The 20,409-nt window shown below is 40.4% G+C and overlaps 1 long non-coding RNA gene across 7 annotated transcripts in view; it reads right to left on the bottom strand.

Moving 5' to 3' along the window:
• LOC139791272 (uncharacterized) overlaps positions 1-20,409 on the bottom strand; it is a 294,536-nt gene that overhangs the window by 161,760 nt on the left and 112,367 nt on the right. For all 7 annotated transcript variants that reach the window (XR_011723849.1, XR_011723853.1, XR_011723852.1 and 4 more), the window contains one exon: positions 19,914-19,970. This is a non-coding gene — a long non-coding RNA (uncharacterized lncRNA). The remainder of the gene's footprint in view (positions 1-19,913; positions 19,971-20,409) is intronic.

Below are 20,409 nucleotides of genomic sequence, written 5' to 3'. Positions count from 1 at the left end.
GTTTGTGTTTTTTGGTTGGTTGGGTTTTTTTTTTGCGATCCTACCCTAGTTTTAAAGGCAGTAACTCCTGGCTTTCCTTTATAACTCTTTAGTTACAGATGAAAAAATAACTACTTGGTTATTTTACATGTTGTTATTTGGAGGATGTGCAAAATAGGTGGACCATGTACTATCTTTTTTGTTAAGCCAAGGATTCATTTGACTTATTAAAAGCCTTTTTTTTTTTTTTTTTTTTTTCCCAGATTATGTATTCTGGATATTACTTGTTCCAACAATATGATTTTATCCAGGTATGAATTCAGCAAGTTATGCTGTATCTCCTTAGTGTATGGTCAATTCACAACCTGGTACCAAGTTTACCCTGAGGATCTGTAATGCCATTGGCATTATTCAGCATAGTAATTAATGTTCTTAGCTGGGACAGAAAGGAGAGACTTCAAATACCTCTACAGGGCTTTAGGATCCTAATACCATCCACTAGATGCTTGGTATTAGACAGAAATTTCCCCAATCTACATATTAGAAAAAGTATGTCTCACAGAGTCCCTCAGTTTCTTCTAAAGTATTTGGTAACTGCTTGTTGGGGAGGGAGAGGAGGACCTGGGGTTGCTTAAAGAAACACTGTCACAGACATTAAAACCAGTTTAATTATATATTTGTAAAATGACAACAGAGTTTGATGGCAATGTTGGCTCTATTTACACTCACTGTGTAATTGGAACATATAAAGGTTGGAAATGGGCTGGGGTGATTTACATTGGGATCAGGAGAGTGAATAAGGCAGGCCCTCTCCTTGAAGTCTCTCCTCCCTGATACTGCTCCAGTGACAGAGATGAGAGAGAGAGCTGAAACACGAGTGGTTTCATCAAGCATGGCAGATTTTTGTTTCTTCCTTCCCACTACCAACATTCTATAAAAGTTTTTACTGAGTGTAATCAGTTTATCTTTGTAATACCTGAAGCCACACTGGGCAGTTTATCAAAATCATTCTATAACTACAACCATCAGGAACATTTTAATCACTTCACAGATAAGAATAAAGAATATTGGGCTATGCAATATGAGAGCAACTTGTTAGACCCAATTGTTTTGCATTAGAGTTGGCACCTCAAGGTAAAAAAAACCAAACAAAAAGCATACTTAGCAAATCCTAGCCCATAAAGGCTTACAGAGGCAGGCCTAAACTATTTAAGTATGCATTTTCTTCTAGAGTCTATAGAATACTTTTAGTTATAAAAACACTAATAAATATTTGGTATAAAACAGTTTAAAAAGCTTGGTGGTCTTTCTTATGGAGATTGCTAAGTGTAGTCACAAGAAAAAATACCAAATATTTTGTTAAAATGAGTGAAAGTTGCATATATCAAAATGTTCTTTATCATCAGTGTTCTTGAATATTTATTGCTTTTCTCTTGTTTAAAGTATTACGACATTGTCAGAGTTAATACTAACCAAGCAGTCAGACATGCATGGATGCAACACATCAGTAAGACTTTAATTTCCCATTTCTAGAATAAATTCTAGAAAATGTGAAAATATATTTTTAAAATTAAAGGTATATTGCAGGTGTTAAAACTGGAAAAGTAAGTAACAATTTTAGTATATTTTTTTCTCGTTTTTTACATACATGTCCAATGTACGGGCTTCCTAGTATTGTAAAGCTGATGATAATTGGCTTGTGATTCCAGACTTAACATACTTGCTTCAGGTGGTCTATCTATTTGAATCTCTAAGGAGTATGAGGAATCTGCACAGTTGTAGCTTACTAAATTCTAGTGGAAAAAAATACACAAAAATCTTCACTTTATTATTAAATGTTCCAAAAATATTATAGGTGTGGCTAGCACAACTGCCAACTGTTATGATTGCCAGATAATTCCTATTATAAGACTGCATTTTCAGTTGATTAAAAACTTCACCAATCTGACACTGTTTGGCTGAAAATATCCCTCACCAAGTGTGTGCCTCAGGGATAACAAATGGGTTAGACCTTTCCAAGAATGAGCCTATCGAAGCATCATTTGCTGCCAAATTACATAAACCTTTTATTTAAGAAGCTCCTGCATCCCCACATTTGGAGAGGAAGGCAGGAAGGCAGGAAGGCAGGAAGGCAGGAAGGCAGGAAGGCAGGAAGGCAGGAAGGAAGGAAGGAAGGAAGGAAGGAAGGGGATTTAAGGGGATTTTCCTGGTTCATTCCAGGCAGGCTGTAAATATTTGAAAACTCAAGATCACATTGCCAGTGACTTGCTGGAGTTTAGTAGGGAAAATTCCCAAAGATCCCACTTGCACTAAACATGCTGCTTCCCCTCACAGCTCTCTTGGTTCACAAGATGGTACATAAACCCACCACATGCTCTACACCAGAACTATGGAATTCAGCCTGGTTGTGGCTCAAGGAGGTTCAACCAGAAGCACTGATCTAGGTGCCCCAAAACAAGCATCTTTGGCTCTTAATGTTGCTCTTGCTTGCATCCAGACAGCCTAGTGCAAGTTGTCTGATTTCAGTATGGAAGAAATAATGATCTCAAACCAGAACAGAAGAAAAATAAGGGAGAGGGATATCAGTAAATCAACAGAGCCTGACAGAGCAAGGGAGGCAGGCTGGGTGCAGAAGGTGGGAGCAGACTCTTAGTCTAAGCAGGGAAGTCAAAACCATTTGCAAAAAGAAACTGGACTTCTTGTCTGGGGAAGGAAATGGAAGGAGGTAGAAAAGAGGCAGTGCTGAATAGACAGGGAATTGTAAAGAGGAAAGAAGGAATCACCAGCACCTCTGAATTATTTATCTATGGAGCTATTTTAAATAGAGAATTATATTCTTATTTCCATCTGTTGGCTCAAGTAGCAGGGCTCAGACTATTCTACTCCTTCTGGTGACTCTTTTGGATGTTAGTAGGCTGCTACAAGATAAAATCTCTGTTTATGCAGTTTGCTTTTACATCCCCCCAACTTGCAAAAAATTACACGCACAAGCATGTGAGCTCACACACACATACACATGCATACACGTGTTAATGCTGTATTAAAACAAGGGTTAATCTTGTTCAACCAGGATTAAAGGGTGCAGAATCAAACAGAAAAAAAAACCAAAAAAACCACAGCAATAAAATCTACTGTGCAGCAACACTTCTTGTATACAGCCCTTGTGTGATAAAATCCTCACTCCCAGGCCTGCATTCCATCTTTTCTGCTGGCTCTCAGCTTTATTAAATGGATTGAACGAAACAATGCCAATATTAGCAGCCATTCAGTTTTGTATTCTCCTCACTGAACAATTTGCAGTCCCGTTTCTTATTTACTGGGTGTTTCTCAAACTACCCACTGGAGCCTGAATTAAAAGATTTTCCTGTGACATTTCTTACCATTGTGGCCCTTGAATACTTCCTAGAAATCCACTTAACCTTTCATCATGAAAATCCCATGAGCTGAAGGAGAGATACTACCCACATTTGGCACAAGTAACCCCTCCATCCTGGGTGCCCAAACTGTGAGATGGAGAACCTGGCTTTTCAAGTTACTCAGCTTTATAATGTACAGGATATATTGGCACTGAATGTTGAAAGCACCTTTCCCCTAGATTTCACTGGCAGTGGCTAACACTTGCTATAGTTCACAACCAAATGAGAACATGAGGAAGCAAAATTAACAGACTTATAATTTGTGTGTTAAAAACCAAAAGTAAAATACTTGACCTAATGTATTTCTGCTAAATACACACATCTCCTTTAAAAGGCAAAGTTTTAAAGCAAGTACAGTCATGCTCTAGGGGGTTATGTAATGTTTCCCATTATCCCACTGTAATATAACTTGTGTTCTTACCATTACAGTGTTTGAACACAATAGAAAATAAAATCAGTTTTCGGAAAAAAATTCTCTCTTTAATATCTTTGTTTTAAGCAAATAGTAAGATTTGGAGGATGTCTGACTCCTAAGTTTTGGACAGTGGAGCTGGCAATACCAGTACTGCCTTACAGGGAAGTGTAATGAGTTGTTGAGCCTTCTCTTTTTTGTTTTTGAGGGGAATGCACTACACACATGGCTGCTGTACCTGAATACTCCTCAGTGGTCCACAGGGACAGACTCAGGTATTTTGAACCGAGGACAAGTGCTCACACTGCTAAGTGACCCATCAAAAATACTGCAAGGCCAAAGCATCATCAACTTCCCTGGTAATTTCTCCCAAACGAAAGGCTGAAAGTCTGCAGAAAATGCACATTTGTTTTACACTACAAGATGTAGGAGGATATTTGTTCAGGGCAGCAGGGGGAAAGCCATAGATAGCAGTCTTACTGGAAAGTCTGTAGATACCAGTTTCTTGTTATTTTGGATTACTATTATTCTAGTAGAGCTTTGTTCCATTTGTTCTGCATCTTCTGAATTTCCATCCTTGCTTCTTGAATATTTTGTTTCAAAGAGTGCCTAGAGCTGAAAATCATTACTTGAAGAAACCTGTATTAACATGAATGCCAACGTTAACTTTCACAGGCATCTTTGAGACACTTTTTAATTGCAGTACTGTTTTACCTAGCTATGGAAGCAAAACTGTAAGTGGGCTAAATCCAAAAATCACAGGAAACATGAGTTGTGAAGTTAAATGTGAAGGTAATTGACAAGAAAATTGTTTTTCAAGGTGACTGATTTTGTAGGAGCCGACTGCAAAGAGATCTTACCATAAATTCCTTATTCATAGCAAAGGAAACCTTGAACATCAAAGGCAGATTTGGTCTTTGGAAGAGTAAGCTTCTACATCCTAGCATAACGATGCAAACAGCAAAGATCTTGAACTAAAGTACAGTCAGATGACAGTTTCCAACAGGAGGCACAGTATGCTTTAGTGAAGCTGCAAACAGTTGCCAAAAGATATGCTAGACACAAATTGCTCACAGACTGTTATGATAATAAGCAAAATGTTGATAATAAGGTTTCCAATACAAGGACCAGCATCTTCTCAACAGAATAGTGATGATTATTTGGGATGAGAGGTTCTTAGCACAGTTCTATAATCTGAAACCAACTTTGCTGAGGGCAAGCTTAACCAAGGATGAAAGAATGATTCTAGGAAAGTAACAGTTCAAATAGTCCCAAGAGAATTTTAAAGGACTGATTTTGAAGGCACTCTCAATCAAAAGAAAGGAAAATTGAAGTTCTTCCCTACAAAATATTTTAAAAATTCTTGACTCATCTCAGGACTCATATGCTAATTTCTCAAGAATGTTCTCCCAAAAAACTATTCTAAAATTGCATTCTGGAATCCTGGCAGTCATAGGTCAGAACAGTTGATCTGTATGGAAAAAATGTCCCAAATCTACCCAAATTGTTGGCTAGTCTGTGAACACTGCCAAAGAAAAAAACCCAGCCAACCTGAATGTGAAAACAACTCTTTCATATTCTTACAGGATGTTAGGTTACTTCTGATAAAAATTTCAATTAAAAAAAATCAGTTTCTTCAGAAAAGGTACAACTCATATCCCTGCAACCTCAGATTAGGGAAAAATTAATCTGATAAGTGATCTAATGTAGAAAAAGCAGGAAAACTAAGAGTTAAAATTGCTGCTATAATTACAATGTCCACTGTTAATTTTGAAAGGTGAAAATGCAAGTGAGAAAAAAAGCGTGTAGGAGATGAGGAAGTACTGGAGCTTCCTTCTTAATGTGGTTCCCAACCATACAGCTGTGGTTTATATTCTGAATAAAAGTCACATTATTCTTATCTAAACCATCTAAGAGCAGCATTCACTTATTCTGGAACAAGACATACATTCCTGGGAAGTAAGGCTGATACTCTAGCAGAAAATAAGTGGAAGAAGTGGAAAAAACCCGCAACAGTCCAGATATTTAAACTCATCTAGTTAAGTGTTAACTTATTTCCTAGCTTTTGTTTCTTTATCTCACAAAGTTCATTGCTGTTGAAACACGGCTTTTTGTTTATGAATTTACTTTTAACATAGGATTGCCTGACAAGCAATGTCCATGCCTTTTGTCATATGTCATTGGTTCCTTCCATATAACTATGCGTCCTGACATTAAAATAGGCCTTCCACATATTATTTTTTTCTTCAAGAAAGATTAATTTTTCAATTATTTTAAAACAAAGTAAATAGTGAAAAACGGGATGAAGTAGTGAAATCTTTTTAAATTCCATTGCATTTTTAATTTCATTCTGACATTTGAAAAAGTGGCCAAGCACATTTTGCCTCCTTGTTTTTATACACAGATATATCTGTCAGAAATTCATGCATGAGCCTGTACGGGATTCCTGGTATTGTGTGTGTTGTAAAATAAATCTGTATTGGTCTGCTCCCAATCTAAATATACTTGTGACTAAAGCTCTCAATGCACATATACATCTAGCAAATCAAAATCTGTTTCCAAGAACTGTAACTTATTGAATTTATATACAAACCCTAACAGGTGATGAAAAAAAAATTACATCAAAGATTACTTTAACTCTACCATAATACACTTCCACCATTAGATCTTATTTTATTGAATGATTCATGACTTATTGGCTTTTCTAGATTTGCTTTTATATTTCCGCCTTGCTTTTTTAAGATGTATTATCTTTAATCCAAAAACTACCATTCTACCTAAACCTACTTAGAATTTTCTATGATTAAAACTCACTGAATGAAGATTAGTGAGAATTATGGATCATTCACAGTGCAGTCTGAAGGAACATACCAACAACAGCACAGCATAACCCAAAAATGTCTTACCCACCTTCAAATTTTATACTGTCAAGAGATACAGAATATGAGGGATTTTTTTCTTTGCTGAGCAAAAATAATAGACAGACTGATTTGTGTTCAGCTTGTACTTCTTAGCAGAAAGCTGCACAGCTTTCATATATTCATGTATTATTCATACTATGGGCAGAACCTACGGAATGGTGTGTTGTTTCTGTGGGAAGATGCTAAACTGGGATTCAAATCTCAGAGTGGAAGGGAGCTTAAAACAGGACAAAACTCATCTGGAATTTAACTGCTTTGTAGAAAATTCTCCTGTAGAAAATTCTCAACCACAGATGTTTTGCCTGTATCTGTCTGTAAATACAATTAGCAGAAAATGAACAGAAAATTGCCATTATTTGGGAAAGACCGGGACAATTATTTTAAAAATTACGTTGAAGATTTGAAGATTTTATATCCAGTACTTCCTGTTCACTTAAGATACGACACCAGTCCTCATTAAAAAACTCTTAAGAAGTGATTTCCCTTGTCACTTAAAGGAAATGGGTGTATGCTGGGAAGTTTGAACTTATCAAAATTACTGAATATTTCTATTGCAGTGATGTAGAAGGACTCTAACTTTGGGCTCAACTTTGTGAGTGCTAAGCAGAGATAAAGACTTTGATTCTCAAGCCTTTAGGGCAATGGCACATTTTATAAAATAAATTTAAAAAGCTATCTTACATATTTGCAATACAAAATCTCAATTTTTAGCCTAAGAAATAACATTTTAAGGGCATGCCTCTGCAGGTCAGGGGCAGCTACAACTCAGTATGAAATAAAACCCTCCAACTTCAGCACCCTGTTGACTAAATCAAACATTTTCTCTTTAGAATATATATATTAAAGGTTACTTGCAACTCTCTCCACCCCATCCCCAAATCTGACTGACTTACTGCATGACTATTTTTAAATGTAAAATATCAAAATACCTTTTCTGCAATAAAAATGTTTAAAAGATAAAATTGTCTAAAATTTTGTTTTCTCACATTGATAACTGCAGAAAATAAATAAAATAAAAAAACATCGTGGTGCTAATATTTTTTATTCTCATCCTCACCGTACTGTGTTCAGCTTTTTTTAAATAGAAAAACTTAAGATTGAAAAAAATCCCCACAGGTGAGGTTTATTTACAAAAGACTATTCAGATATTGCTCAGTTACGTTTTACACGTGCAGATGGGGGGCATGTTTGTACTGCTTTGAAACAATAGCCTTTGTTCTGGAGATATATTTTAGAGGCAGAAAAATACCAGTTGCAGCAGCACTACGAGTTCTTGATATATTGAACAGTAGAGGAAACTGTCTTAGAAACTATGTAAACTGCTTCCAGCCTGAACTTAGCAGGCTGCTTTTTTTGCCAGTATTTCAAAACATGTTTAGCTGAATAAGCATATTTTCAACATTACAACAGGGTGTAATAACTTTTTCATCTGATCTGCTCATCATGTACTCTTTATTACAAAAAGGTGGAAAGTTATACATGGTGAAAAAAACAGGCATAAAGAAATTTTAAAACCCAAAAAAACCTACTCTAAAACATTTTCCATTTTCCCTCCCAGCACCCTCCTCCAGTAAAATGGATGAAAAAGACTCATATAGCTGGTGAGTGTACGAGTCACATAGGAGTTTCATATAGCTTCCTCTTCTACCATAAGCCTCACTGGGATTCTTACTCACCAGTACGAGCTACTGCATGGTGTATGGATGCTGTTTAAGATGTTTTCTTTCACCTGAAGAGAGCTAAATGGCTTAAGCAGAACTCGAGAAATCACTCTTTTCCCTCTACCACGCTGCTCCAGCGCCAGGGAGTGGGGGTGTGAAAGCTCAGGCTTCCCAGCAGAGAGGAGAGAGAGATGCTGGCACTGAGCTCTCCATGAGAAGGCCTCCTGCCAAAACAGCCCAAGCCCTCAGCCAGATGTAGCTAAACTCAGAGGACACTGTGCAGACCGTTTATCTGCTGAGGCTCAGGAGAACACTGAAGGCTGTGAACCAAGTGCAAAGCAAAGGGATGTCAGTATTTAACTGTCACAGGACTACAGGTCGGATTCTCCTCTCCAGTCAGTGGCCTTACTCCTTAGGACTTAAAAGGACTCAGGATTTCACACAATGAAACACTTGTTCAGCTTCAAAAGAAAAAGGCTGCTAACTAAAATGACAAAACAGAACCTCTATGAAACAAACTACAGCCTCCCCACTCTTCTCTTTCCAGAATTCACAGGACATCCCTTTGCTTTCCTGGTGCAAACATCTGAAACTCAACCAGAATGAGATTGTTTCTCATCAGCCTAGGACCTGGACTATGAATGGACAAGGTTGGATGCAAACACCACTGTGAAGGCAGATTTGATGTTGTTTGGTTACCTTGCTGGAGAAAGGCGGCATCTGGGCTCAAGATGTCATTCAGTTTAGGCATTTAGAGAGAAAAAGCAGAGAAAGTGGTTCTGGAATGCAGGTCCATACCTGTTTCTAAGTCATCTCTGCCTAATACTTAGATTCAAGCTGTGTGATGATTGTTTGTACACTTACACAGACTTTGTGCAAAGGAAAGGGAACGTGTTTAATGACAAAAATGGCTGCATACGTACATTTTGGATTAAGTGTTTTCAGATTGTCACTATTTGTAAACAAAAACCTGGCAAAGAGATTTTAGTGATGTGTTGCAATTCATGCTTGGTCCCAGGCAGTAACACAGTACATTGGACTAGAAGAGTCCTGTCTCTGGGGAGTACAGGGCAGAAGTGAAAAGAGGAAGGAAAAACTGGATTACCATTGTACATCAAGTCAAAGGAAGTAACCCATTCATTTTCAAAGTAGGGCTCGTGTAAAAGCTGTTCACATAGATACTAAAAAACACAATCATAAAATGCTGTGGCTTTACCACCTTTCTGTAGGAGCTGATGAGAAGGTAAGAGACCTCTATGCCCTAGGTCAGAGACTTGAATGCTTAAATTCATGGGAGTAGAGCAAAACCTTGCCCATATCAGTAATTATGTCTGTGTGATCAAAACCACAGGGTCATCCAGGGTTACCTACCTGCACATTTGCTGAGCAATACACAACTTCACAGGTAGCTAGTCACCTTTCCTCTCGTTTTCTTGGAATATATTTAGTGCCAACACAGATATTCAGGCAGAGAGGTACAAATGCCATTTCTCCGATGGGGAGATACTGGTCCTGTGGGATCTGTGTTTATACATAGATTCAATTTATTGTATTTATTTGTGTGTGTTACTGGAGCTGGTTTGCATTTTCCATGCACATTAGTAAATACCATTCACATTAGTAAGTACCAGGGACAACACCTGATTAAGGATTAAAAGACTGAATTAGGGATGTGACAAAGAGCTGTGTGAGGGCTGTGTGATCATATGACTTCAATCATTTTTCATAAGCAAAATGGGGAGGAGAGAAAGACTAAGAGGTTAAAAAATAAAAATGCTGTCATTAAAAGAAGATCAGTAGTTCAGGAACACAATAGGAAAATAAAATAGTATCACTGACTTCAGGGCTCCCTTTAATTCCTGAGCTGTATGTTATGATTTAGTATCACAGGTTGTCACTTCAACCTTAGGTTAGCCAAATATTGGCAAATACAAATAAAAATGGAGGATAAGGGAAAGCAGAGTTAAAAACCATGCAGCTTATCAGAAAATGCTCCCTCCAAAAATGCAATATTCTCTTTGTAAAACTTAAATCAAAACTAATCATGACATATAGTCATGAAATATAGTACATTTAGCACAGTTGAGCAAATAGCACCCTTTTACATTGATTGTGTGAGGTCAAGTGATATCAGTGAGGAGATTTGCAACCATCCACACAATTGAGTTTGCTTGGGATTAACGGGAGCCACCAAGAATGTTTCACTTGAAGGAAAACTCATGCAACTCCTTATTTATTATTTAGCTAATGAGAGGGGCTGTAGATCTATAAATGTTCATCTATTATTTAGAAAGGAAAATACAGTACAGTATTTTCCCCCATCTATCAGACTATTACCTTATCTTTAAGAGCTGAATATAACCTTTTATAACGGGACAAAAATTGCGTTTGAAAAATACCACAGTTATTTTCCAAGTTACAGAACATCTCTGAAAAAATGTATTATGCTATCAAACATAAATAAGTAACTTTACTTCCCACAAGGAAGTTATTACGTTGAACCTGCAAACACCTCCATCTTCTGCTATAAATATGCTATGTAGAAGACCTATCCTGAATCACCAGATGGGGACATCTCCTCAGGACCATTACAGCTCAGGAGACCTTGCATAAGAGTACCTAAAACCAGAGGAACGACTCACAGTTCAGAATGCCTTACCCAGATAATAATGTTATGTCTGCTCTGGAAAGGTTTACTTTTATACTTTTAGAATCATAGAATGGTTTGGGGAAGGAAGGGACCTTTGAAGGTCATCTAGTCCAAGCCCTCTGCAATGTGCAGGGACTTTTTGCCTAGACAACCTGGCTACTAACTAAGCTTTCTCCTCCTATCACTTTCTGGTCAATTGAGACTCACTCTCTTTGCTCTCTGATGCATGCAAAACTATGGAACTAAAGTAAATTTATATTCTGGTCTTTCTGTTCAAATACTGTCACCCATTACCTTAACATGTGTCATGTCTTTAGGTTACAGCTTACCTACAGTGAATACTTCCATACTTTTACAGCAGAAGAGTCCCTCCTGAGATGGCCCTGAATTCTCCCAGTTGGAAAGCAGAAATTAGTCAAGTTTAAAGCTCATCAGAAGGCTATAAGCATACTGCTATTCTTCTAGCTTTTCATTCAGGGGGTTGATTTACCAATTTTGAAGTAACAAAGGTTGTTTTATTGTTTGCATTTTCTATAAAATGACATCCTGGAACCACTTCTGCCTTTAGAAGGCTGCAAAGGCCTTAGCGTCTACAGAGCCCAGCCCACTTCTATAAGGATTATCTTTATAAATCCTTAAAGATTTACAGCACAAACATTTCCAATAAAGTCATTGGTGATTTTGCCTGGACTCCATTATGTTATTATATGCAAAGAGAGTAGCCAGCATCTACTTAGAAGTGCTTAGAGAATGTGTTAGCAGTTAGTAAGTGAATTCATTTTTCTCCTTTAAAATCCTTTCAAGAAATGAATAAACCACAATAACAGTAGAATCTTTGATGTTACTCAGACAAATGTTTGGACATCTGACATGCTAGAGTGAAGTGCGATAGCATCTATCATCAGCTGATGCTGTACAATTATACAGCATTTTCCTGCAATCAGGAACTGCAGCAGATTAAATTGCTGAGCACTAGAGGCAGGCAAGGAACTTCATTGCAGAAACAGAATCACACAGGCCTTACAGTGTTCCCCTGCTAAAACCAGGAATCCACATTAAACAGAGCAATGTCAGGTGTGTAACTGAGGGCCACCAGGTGACTGGACCCCACTGACTATCAGTGGGAGTTAAAATGGTGAAGTCATCTTTCAGATACTTAAAACCACAGAATATTTAACTGCAAGACATTTTGTGACATAACCCAATTTATGGGTATGAGTCTTCTTATTTGAGGCATGCAACGCTGACTGAAATGCTGATACAAACTAACATAAAATCACATCTATCTAATATGCAGAAAGAAACCTATTTTAAGAATTCATTAGGGCATTTGTGGTTTTTTTTTTTACTGGGCAGTACTTTAGTCACTGCATTTTAAAACCAGTTACTTTATTTAACACAAGTTTTGCTGTGCAAAAATCAGTGTGCTAGTAAGTGTTAAACTCCCTAAAAATATTTTAAATGTTTCTTACACAATGGAATGCTACAGTTTTCCAAAGTCTGTTATCTCTAGATTTTTATAGCCTTAAAGTTGTAATTTGCACTCAAGTGAGGGCCACTTGAGGAATAAAGCTCCCTGTTTTGATTCTGTCAAATAATCAGACCCTAAAATTTTGCCAATGATCTGAGACTAAATACTGTGACTACTATAACTAATTACTTAAGTACCTTTTTTATTTCAATACTTTCTTTAGTTAGGTAATAAAATGTGGTTTTAGTAGATACTGATTTTTCTGTTTGATATGTGCCTTTCTGAAATAACAGGAATTTTGCATGTTAACGAAAATCAGGAAAGAGCTGGATTAGCAATAAAGACGTGTGAAAAGCACATAATCCAGTTGGTATTACTAGACACCATATAGCTAGACAGGATAGTACAAAATAAATCCATGGCATGCATATAACACAAATGAATATATCTGGAAGCTTGTATCATTTATAGATAAAAGTCACATTCAGCAGAAAATAAATAACTACATTCGGTACCAGAGTTTCTTCTCTTCATTTTTTCTTTGTTTATAAGTACACCTTTCTAGCTCAAGCATTATAAAATGTCTTTGAGAGTAAACTGTTTAGTTCACCTATATCTCTTGAGCAATTTAAAATTTTCTAGCAATGTATGCATACACAGAAAGAAAGAAAATGGCTGCAGAATTAGACCCCCTCCATAATTAAAGTAATTAAAATGCAGTGTTAATCTTTAATGGCAATTATTCTTTTAATAGCCTCTCCAAATTTAAAGAAGTGGATAGCTAGAGCTTTCTCTCCAGCAACAGCACTCTAACCCTCCCAAGGGAAGAAAAGCACTCCTTCTGAGGCATGCCAGAAGGAGTCCCAACCAAGCATTGCATCTTCCCTTTCACAGACACCCAACATTTACACAAAGTGGTCAGAACTGGCCACATTCCAGGCCAACATTCTCTCTAAAGTGAAAATCCTTTGCTTATGTCAAACAAAATCCCAGAGGTACTATATACAATACCTACCTCAGTTTCATGTCTGGCAAATACAAGTCTGCTAAAAGCAACAAGTGCAAATTCCTCTTTTTGTAGGAAAAAAGAAATTAAATTTCTATGGTTGGCAATGCCCTCACTGGCTTTTTAGCCTAGCTCAACACCACAATTTTATTTACTCAGTCTGCATCTGTACCTTCTCACAGCAAGTTAAATTATTGAATCTGTTATTAATGTGATGACAATGGGAAGGACAAGGAGGAATCAGGCTCATATAAACCTTGATACAAGGAAAGCAACCGATTTCCTCCTCTGCCTCACCAGTTTTTTACCCTGGGTTCTCCTCCAGGCCTTACCATTGACCAAGCCCCTGGGCCGCCACCCCATTCACACCCCAGTGGCTACCAGCCCTTGAACACAGTCCTCCCACATTCAGATCTGAGTGTCATAAAACAATGCACTGGGACAGAAGGACTATTTCACAATCAGTATGCATTATATCATAGAATCATAGAATCATAGAATTGGCTGGGTTGGAAGGGACCTCAGAGATCATCAAGTCTAACCCTTGATCCACTACCGCTGCAGTTACCAGACCATGGCACTGAGTGCCATATCCAGTCTCTTTTTAAATATCTCCAGGGACACAGAATCCACTATTTCCCTGGGCAGCTCATTCCAATGCTTGATCACCCTCTCTGTAAAGAAATTCTTTCTAATGTCCAACCTAAACCTCCCCTGGCACGACTTGAGACCGTGCCCTCTTGTCTTGCTGAGAGTTGTCTGGGAAAAGAGACCAGCCCCCACCTGGCTACACCCTCCTTTCAGGTGATGAGAGGTCTCCCCTGAGCCTCCTCTTCTCCAGGCTGAACAGCCCCAGCTCCCTCAGCTTCACCTCATAGGACTTGTACTCGAGTCCCTTCACCAGCCTAGTTGCCCTCCTTTGGACCTGCTCCAGGACCTCCATCTCCTTTCTGAACTGAGGGGCCCAGAACTGGACACAGTACTCGAGGTGTGGCCTCACCAGCGCTGAGTACAGGGGCAGAATCACTTCCTTGGACCTGCTGGCGACGCTGTTCCTGATCCAGGCCAGGATGCCATTGGCCTTCTTGGCCACCTGGGCACACTGCTGGCTCATGTTCAGCTTCCTGTCAATCCAGACTCCCAGGTCCCTTTCTGTCTGGCTGCTCTCAGCCACTCTGTGCCCAGCCTGGAGCTCCCCATGGGGTTGTTGTGGCCAAAGTGCAGGACCCGGCACTTGGCCTTGTTGAACCTCATCCCATTGGAATCAGCCCAACTCTCCAGTCTGTCCAGGTCCCTCTGCAGAGCCCTCCTGCCTTCCAGCTGATCCACACTCCCCCCCAACTTAGTGTCATCTGCAAATCTGCTGATGATGGACTCAGTCCTCTCATCTAAATCATCAATAAAGATATTAAATAGAACAGGGCCCAACACTGATCCCTGGGGGACACCACAGGTGACCGGCCACCAACTGGATGCAGCACCGTTCAGCACCACTCTCTGGGCCCGGCCCTCCAGCCAGTTCCTAACCCAGCACAGATGCCCCTGTCCAAGCTGTGGGCTGACAGCTTTTTCAGGAGAATGCTGTGGGAGATGGTGTCAAAGGCCTCGCTGAAGTCCAGGTAGACCACATCCACAGCCTTCCCCTCATCCACCAGGTGGGTCACCTGATCATAAAAGGAGATCAGGTTGGTCAGACAGGACCTGCCCTTCCTAACCCCATGCTGGCTGGGTCTAATCCCTTGTCCATCCTGTAGGTGATGTGTGATTGCCCCCAGGATGATCTGCTCCATAACCCTGCCAGGCACTGAGGTCAGGCTGATGGGCCTGTACTTTCCTGGGTCCTCCTTCTGGCCCCTTTTTGTGGATTGGTGTGACATTCACCAACTTCCAGTCATGTGGGATGTCCCCCATGAGCCAGGACTATTGGTAGATGATAGAGAGAGGCTTGGCGAGCTCTTCTGCCAGCTCTCTCATCACCCTTGGGTGGATCCCATCCGGTCCCATAGACTTGTGGGGATCCAAGCAGCTCAGTAGGTCACTGACTGTTTCCTTCTGGATTACAGGGGGGCTGTTCAGATTCTCGTCTCTTTCTACAAGCTCCAGAAGCCAGCTGTCCTCAGGACAACCTGTCTTACTGTTGAAAACTGTGGCAAAGAAGGTGTTAAATACCTCAGCCTTTTCTTCATCTTTGACAACTATATTCCCGCCCATGTCCAGTAGAGAATGGAGGTTTTCCCTGCCCCTCCTTTTGCTACTGATGTATCTGTAGAAGGACTTTTTGTTATCCTTCCTTAATGATCTTTCTAAGATGTGACAAGAGGAGAATATGTCTCCTTTGCAGGGATCCTTCGCCACAGAGGTGGCGAGATTCAGTTCAAGTTGTGCCTTTGTCTCTCTAATTTTCTTTCTACACAACATAACTATATTCCTAAATTCTTCTTGAGTAGTTAGCCCTTTTTTCCATAATTGGTAGGCTCTCTTCTTTACCCTAATTTCTTTCAAAATCTCCCTCTTCAGCCAGACTGGTCGTCTTCCCTGCCGGCTCGCCTTTCGGCACACTGGGACAGCCTGCTCCTGTGCTTTCAAAACTTGCTTCTTGAAGTACGCCCATCCCTCCTGGACCCCTTTGTTTTCAAGGGCTGTTTCCCAGGGTACACTCTAAATCAGTCTCTGAATAGGCCAAAATCTGTCCTCCGGAAGTCCAACGTAGAGGTTTTATTGACGGCCTCCTTGCATCCCTGAGTACTGAAAACTCTATTATTTCATGATCACTGTGTCCCAGACGTCCACCAACCACCACATCTCCCACCAGCCCCTCTCTGTTTGTGAACAGGAGGTCTAGCAGGGCTCCATCCCTGGTAGGCTCATTTACCAGCTGGAGCAGGAAATTATTCTCTATACACTCTATGAATTTCCTAGACTGCCTCCTGTCTGCTGTGTGGAGTTCCCAGCAGACATCTGGCAGGTTAAAGTCACCCACAAGAACAAGGGCTGATGATTTTGAAACATCCACCAGTTGCTTGTAGAATAGTTCATCACTCTCATCATCCTGATTGGGTGGTCTGTAACAGACTCCCACCAGGATATCAGCCTTGTTGGCCTTCCCCCTGATTCTGATCCACAGGCACACAACCTTATCGTAACTGACTTCAACTTCTACAGAGTCAAGAGACTCTCTAACATATAGAGCTACCCCTCCACCTCTCCTACCCTGCCTGTCCCTTCTGAAGAGCCTGTGCCCACCCATGGCAGCACTCCAGTCATGGGACTCATCCCACCATGTTTCCGTGATAGCGAATACATCATAGCTTTCCTGCTGCATGATGGCTTCCAGCTCCTCCTGTTTGTTGCCCATGCTGCGTGCATTGGTGTACATGCACTTCAGCTGGGCTGCTGATTTGGCTCTTAACTTGGGCTGTCCACTCTTGGGCTCCTTTCTGGAGAGCCCGGTTTTGATCCCATCCCCCTTCAAACCTAGTTTAAAGCCCTCCTTATCAGCCCTGCCAACTTATAGGCTAGAGTCCTTTTGCCCTTGCTAGATAGATGAAGCCCATCTGGTTTGAAGAGACTAGGTTTGATAAAATTTGGCCCATGCTCAAAAAACCCAAAGTTCTGCCGGTGCCACAAACCCTTTAGCCACCTATTGATATGATAGGTTTTCCTACTCGTCTCCTCATTCATCTCTACTACTGCAGGAATTGAGGTGAACACCACCTGTGCTCCTGACCCATCAACTACACAACCCAGTGCCTTGAAGTCCTTTTTAATTGTCTTAGTACTTCTTCCATTAATGTAATCACTGCCAGCCTGGACTATCAACAGTGGATAATAATCAGAGGGCTGAATTAGCTGGGGGAGTCTCCTACTAATATCCCTGATTCAGCAGACCTCCCTGTGGGATGGGTCGGGTCAACATATAGGGCCCTCAGTTCCCCTCAGAAATGAGTCACCAACTACAACCACCCTTCTTTTTTTCTTTGTAGCTGTAGTTGTAACCCATCTGGTAGACAGGGGGTGAACAGGAGACCTTCCAGACAGATCTTCCTCTTGTCTGTCCTCTGCCTGATTCTCTGAGTCCAGGGCCTCATATCTGTTCTCTAAGGGCACCTGGGGAGATGGTGGGGGTTGGGAGGGGATTCTTCTGCCTCTCCGATGAGGGACCTGTTTCCATTCCCTCCCATCCACCTGGTTTGCTCCAACTGCCTGGTGGCAGGGGGGGCAGGGCTTCACCGTCTCCTTCTGGACTTCTTTTGGGTTAGAAAGGGTGTGACTCCACCGGTCAATTTCCCTTTCACTGTCCCTAATACTTCTTAGTCTCTCTACCTCCTCCTTGAGCTCTGCCACCAGGCACAGCAAGTCATTCACCTGCTCACATCGCACACAGACCCCACTCACACTGTCCTCTGGTGCTAACACAAGGCTCAGACACTCTACACAGACAGAGGCCTGAACAGCTACGTCCCCCTTGCTGTCCCTCTTCAGGGGTTCCCTCTGTGTGGACACACCGTGCGTCTTAACAGCACGAGGTTTTGCTTTTTTGGAGACCATTGCTCCTTCAAGAGAGCTGAGAGGTGGCTGTGCCCCTCCTGCTTGCCCTGCCTGCATGAACTGCCTCACAAACTGCCATGCCTGTTTGCCTGCTCCCATTCACTGCCCTCCAGGTCACTAGAGCTCTTCCCAGCCCTTTATATCCCTCTCTGCAGTGCTGGGTGCCGCCCCCTTATCAGCTGATTGGCCTCACCTGAGACCTCCAGCAGAAGCTCATTAGTTCCTTGTTGTTAGCTATGCAACGCATTTCCTTAGGAGGAAATTTGCTGTGAAATTTGCTGTGAAATACTGCCCAGCAATTATATTAGCAAGGGAGGAATTTCTTGTATGGGACAGGTTCAGGGCACTTGTGCTTCCTTTCATTACCTCTTTCATGGCTAAGTCATTCAAGATGTACTTTTTTTGAGTTAAGTGTTATTCTACACAGTTCAGATATGAACTTCATCAAAATGGACAAACAAGTTTCAGGTCTCACATAGGCAATCAAAAGGAGACTGTTCTCCACAACAAGTCCTCAAAGAACACTTGGATTTAGTTACTTGTGTCTAAATGTCCTTAATATTCTATTGTGTATAGCAGAAAGAAGGATGATCAAGCTGTGCCATGACTACTGCTTTAATATAATTAAATATATTTAAAGTAGTGTTGAGTTGTGTAGAGTACCCTATCTGCTTTGAGGTTGAATTTCATTATGCAAGTGGGCCCCACAGAGACACACCAAACAGTAGAATTCTATGAAAAATTATACAAAAGTTTAGGTCTTACGTTGCTAAAAATTGAGATTGTTTCCAAAAATAAGTAAATTTTTAACATAATTTAGTTCTTAAAAACTTGAATTGCAGAAAACTAAACTCAATATCACTTTCTTGAGTACTTGAATTCAATCAGAGCAAGAGTTCAGAACTATTTTCTGTTTTAGTAGATCAATGAAAAAATGCTGAGATTAAATATTAGCATGTGGGTAAGATGAGGAGTAAAACTCTGATTAGCTGTACAGTACTTTGTTGTGCTTAGGCATACCCATACCATAACCATAACTGTTCCTAATGAAAAGTGGTCACCATTAAACTAGAATCATCATTAACTTCAGGCACATTCCTTGCTTATTCAACATCATTTACTCAGTATGAGTGAATAGGATTATTTTCACTGTGGCCCAAAGCAGATCTAAGAGGGTGCACTAAAGTTAATCAGAGCAAGAGTTTTTAATGATCTTTCTAAGATGTGACAAGAGGAGAATACGTCTCCTTTGCAGGGATCCAAGTTCTGTTTGTGAATGGAATTTGTCCTTTAAGTTCCCCACTGTGCCTTAGTCATAGCTAGAGGTGAATGGAGAAGACAAGATTCTCTGAGGATTCTTCTGTCTAAGAACTGTCAGCTAAAATCTGTCATTGACTCCTCTACCATCCACCACAGAAAAATTCTAGAAATGAGCAGTTTTGCAGACTCTTGTATCCTGGTCATGACCAGGGCTTGTGTTGGGGAGAAAACACAAAGTAAAGAGAGTAAAAAAGAGATCTCAGGATCAGCCAGCATCCCTGTGAGCAAATTGCAACCATAATATCCAGAGAGGTAGACAATGCCAGGCTGTCACAGCTCCATAGGGAGGCTGGGGAGGGGTTGCCTACACAGCTGAGGAAGAAGGACAAGCTGTGGTGGGGATGAGGGCCTCTCCTGAGACAAGGGTAACATGCCTGGAGAAAATGAAGCTCAGTAGGCTGTTGGCAGTATCAGGGCATGTAAATACTTGTCACGTTCACTGGCTTCTCTTTATGTCTATAAATTGCATAATGACACAATGAGGAAAACAGCCATTTGTTCGAATGGTAAAATATCAAAAGCTTCCTACCTCTTCAAAGCGAGGGTGTGCATATCCCTGGAGTCAGCCATCAATCCCACTGCAGAGCTAGCAGGAGAAAAAAAAAAAATCACAGGTGAGAGTTTCTCAAAGATAAAATCAATGCCAAAAAAACCCCCAAACCCCAAGTGAACCACATAAAAAAATCCCATTTCTTCTTTTTTTTCCCACCAAAAAATAAAGCAACTCTCAAAGGTTGATTTACGAAGATTTTTTTATTTTTCTCTGGAATTAATTTTCTCTCTGGAAAACCGAAAGCTGGCAACAAAATGTCCTACTTGCACTGCACACACCTAATAAAAGTATTTGTCTTATCTAAAATTACTGCAATACTAGTAGTCCTCTTGCTCCTTCTGTGTGGCACAAAAATGTAAATAAGCAATTTCTGTCTGTTCCCTCCCCTGTTCACAACCAGTTCCATAAAAACAAACAAAAAATTCCTTCTGCTGCTTAAGGCTGCAATCCTCAAAGAATCCACTGCAGTCCA

This window comes from Heliangelus exortis, chromosome 1, assembly GCF_036169615.1.
Source record: "Heliangelus exortis chromosome 1, bHelExo1.hap1, whole genome shotgun sequence".
NCBI classification, from domain to species: Eukaryota; Metazoa; Chordata; class Aves; order Apodiformes; family Trochilidae; genus Heliangelus; species Heliangelus exortis.
The sequence above is the reverse complement of the archived record's forward strand: the minus strand, read 5'-3'. Positions and strand labels throughout refer to the sequence as shown.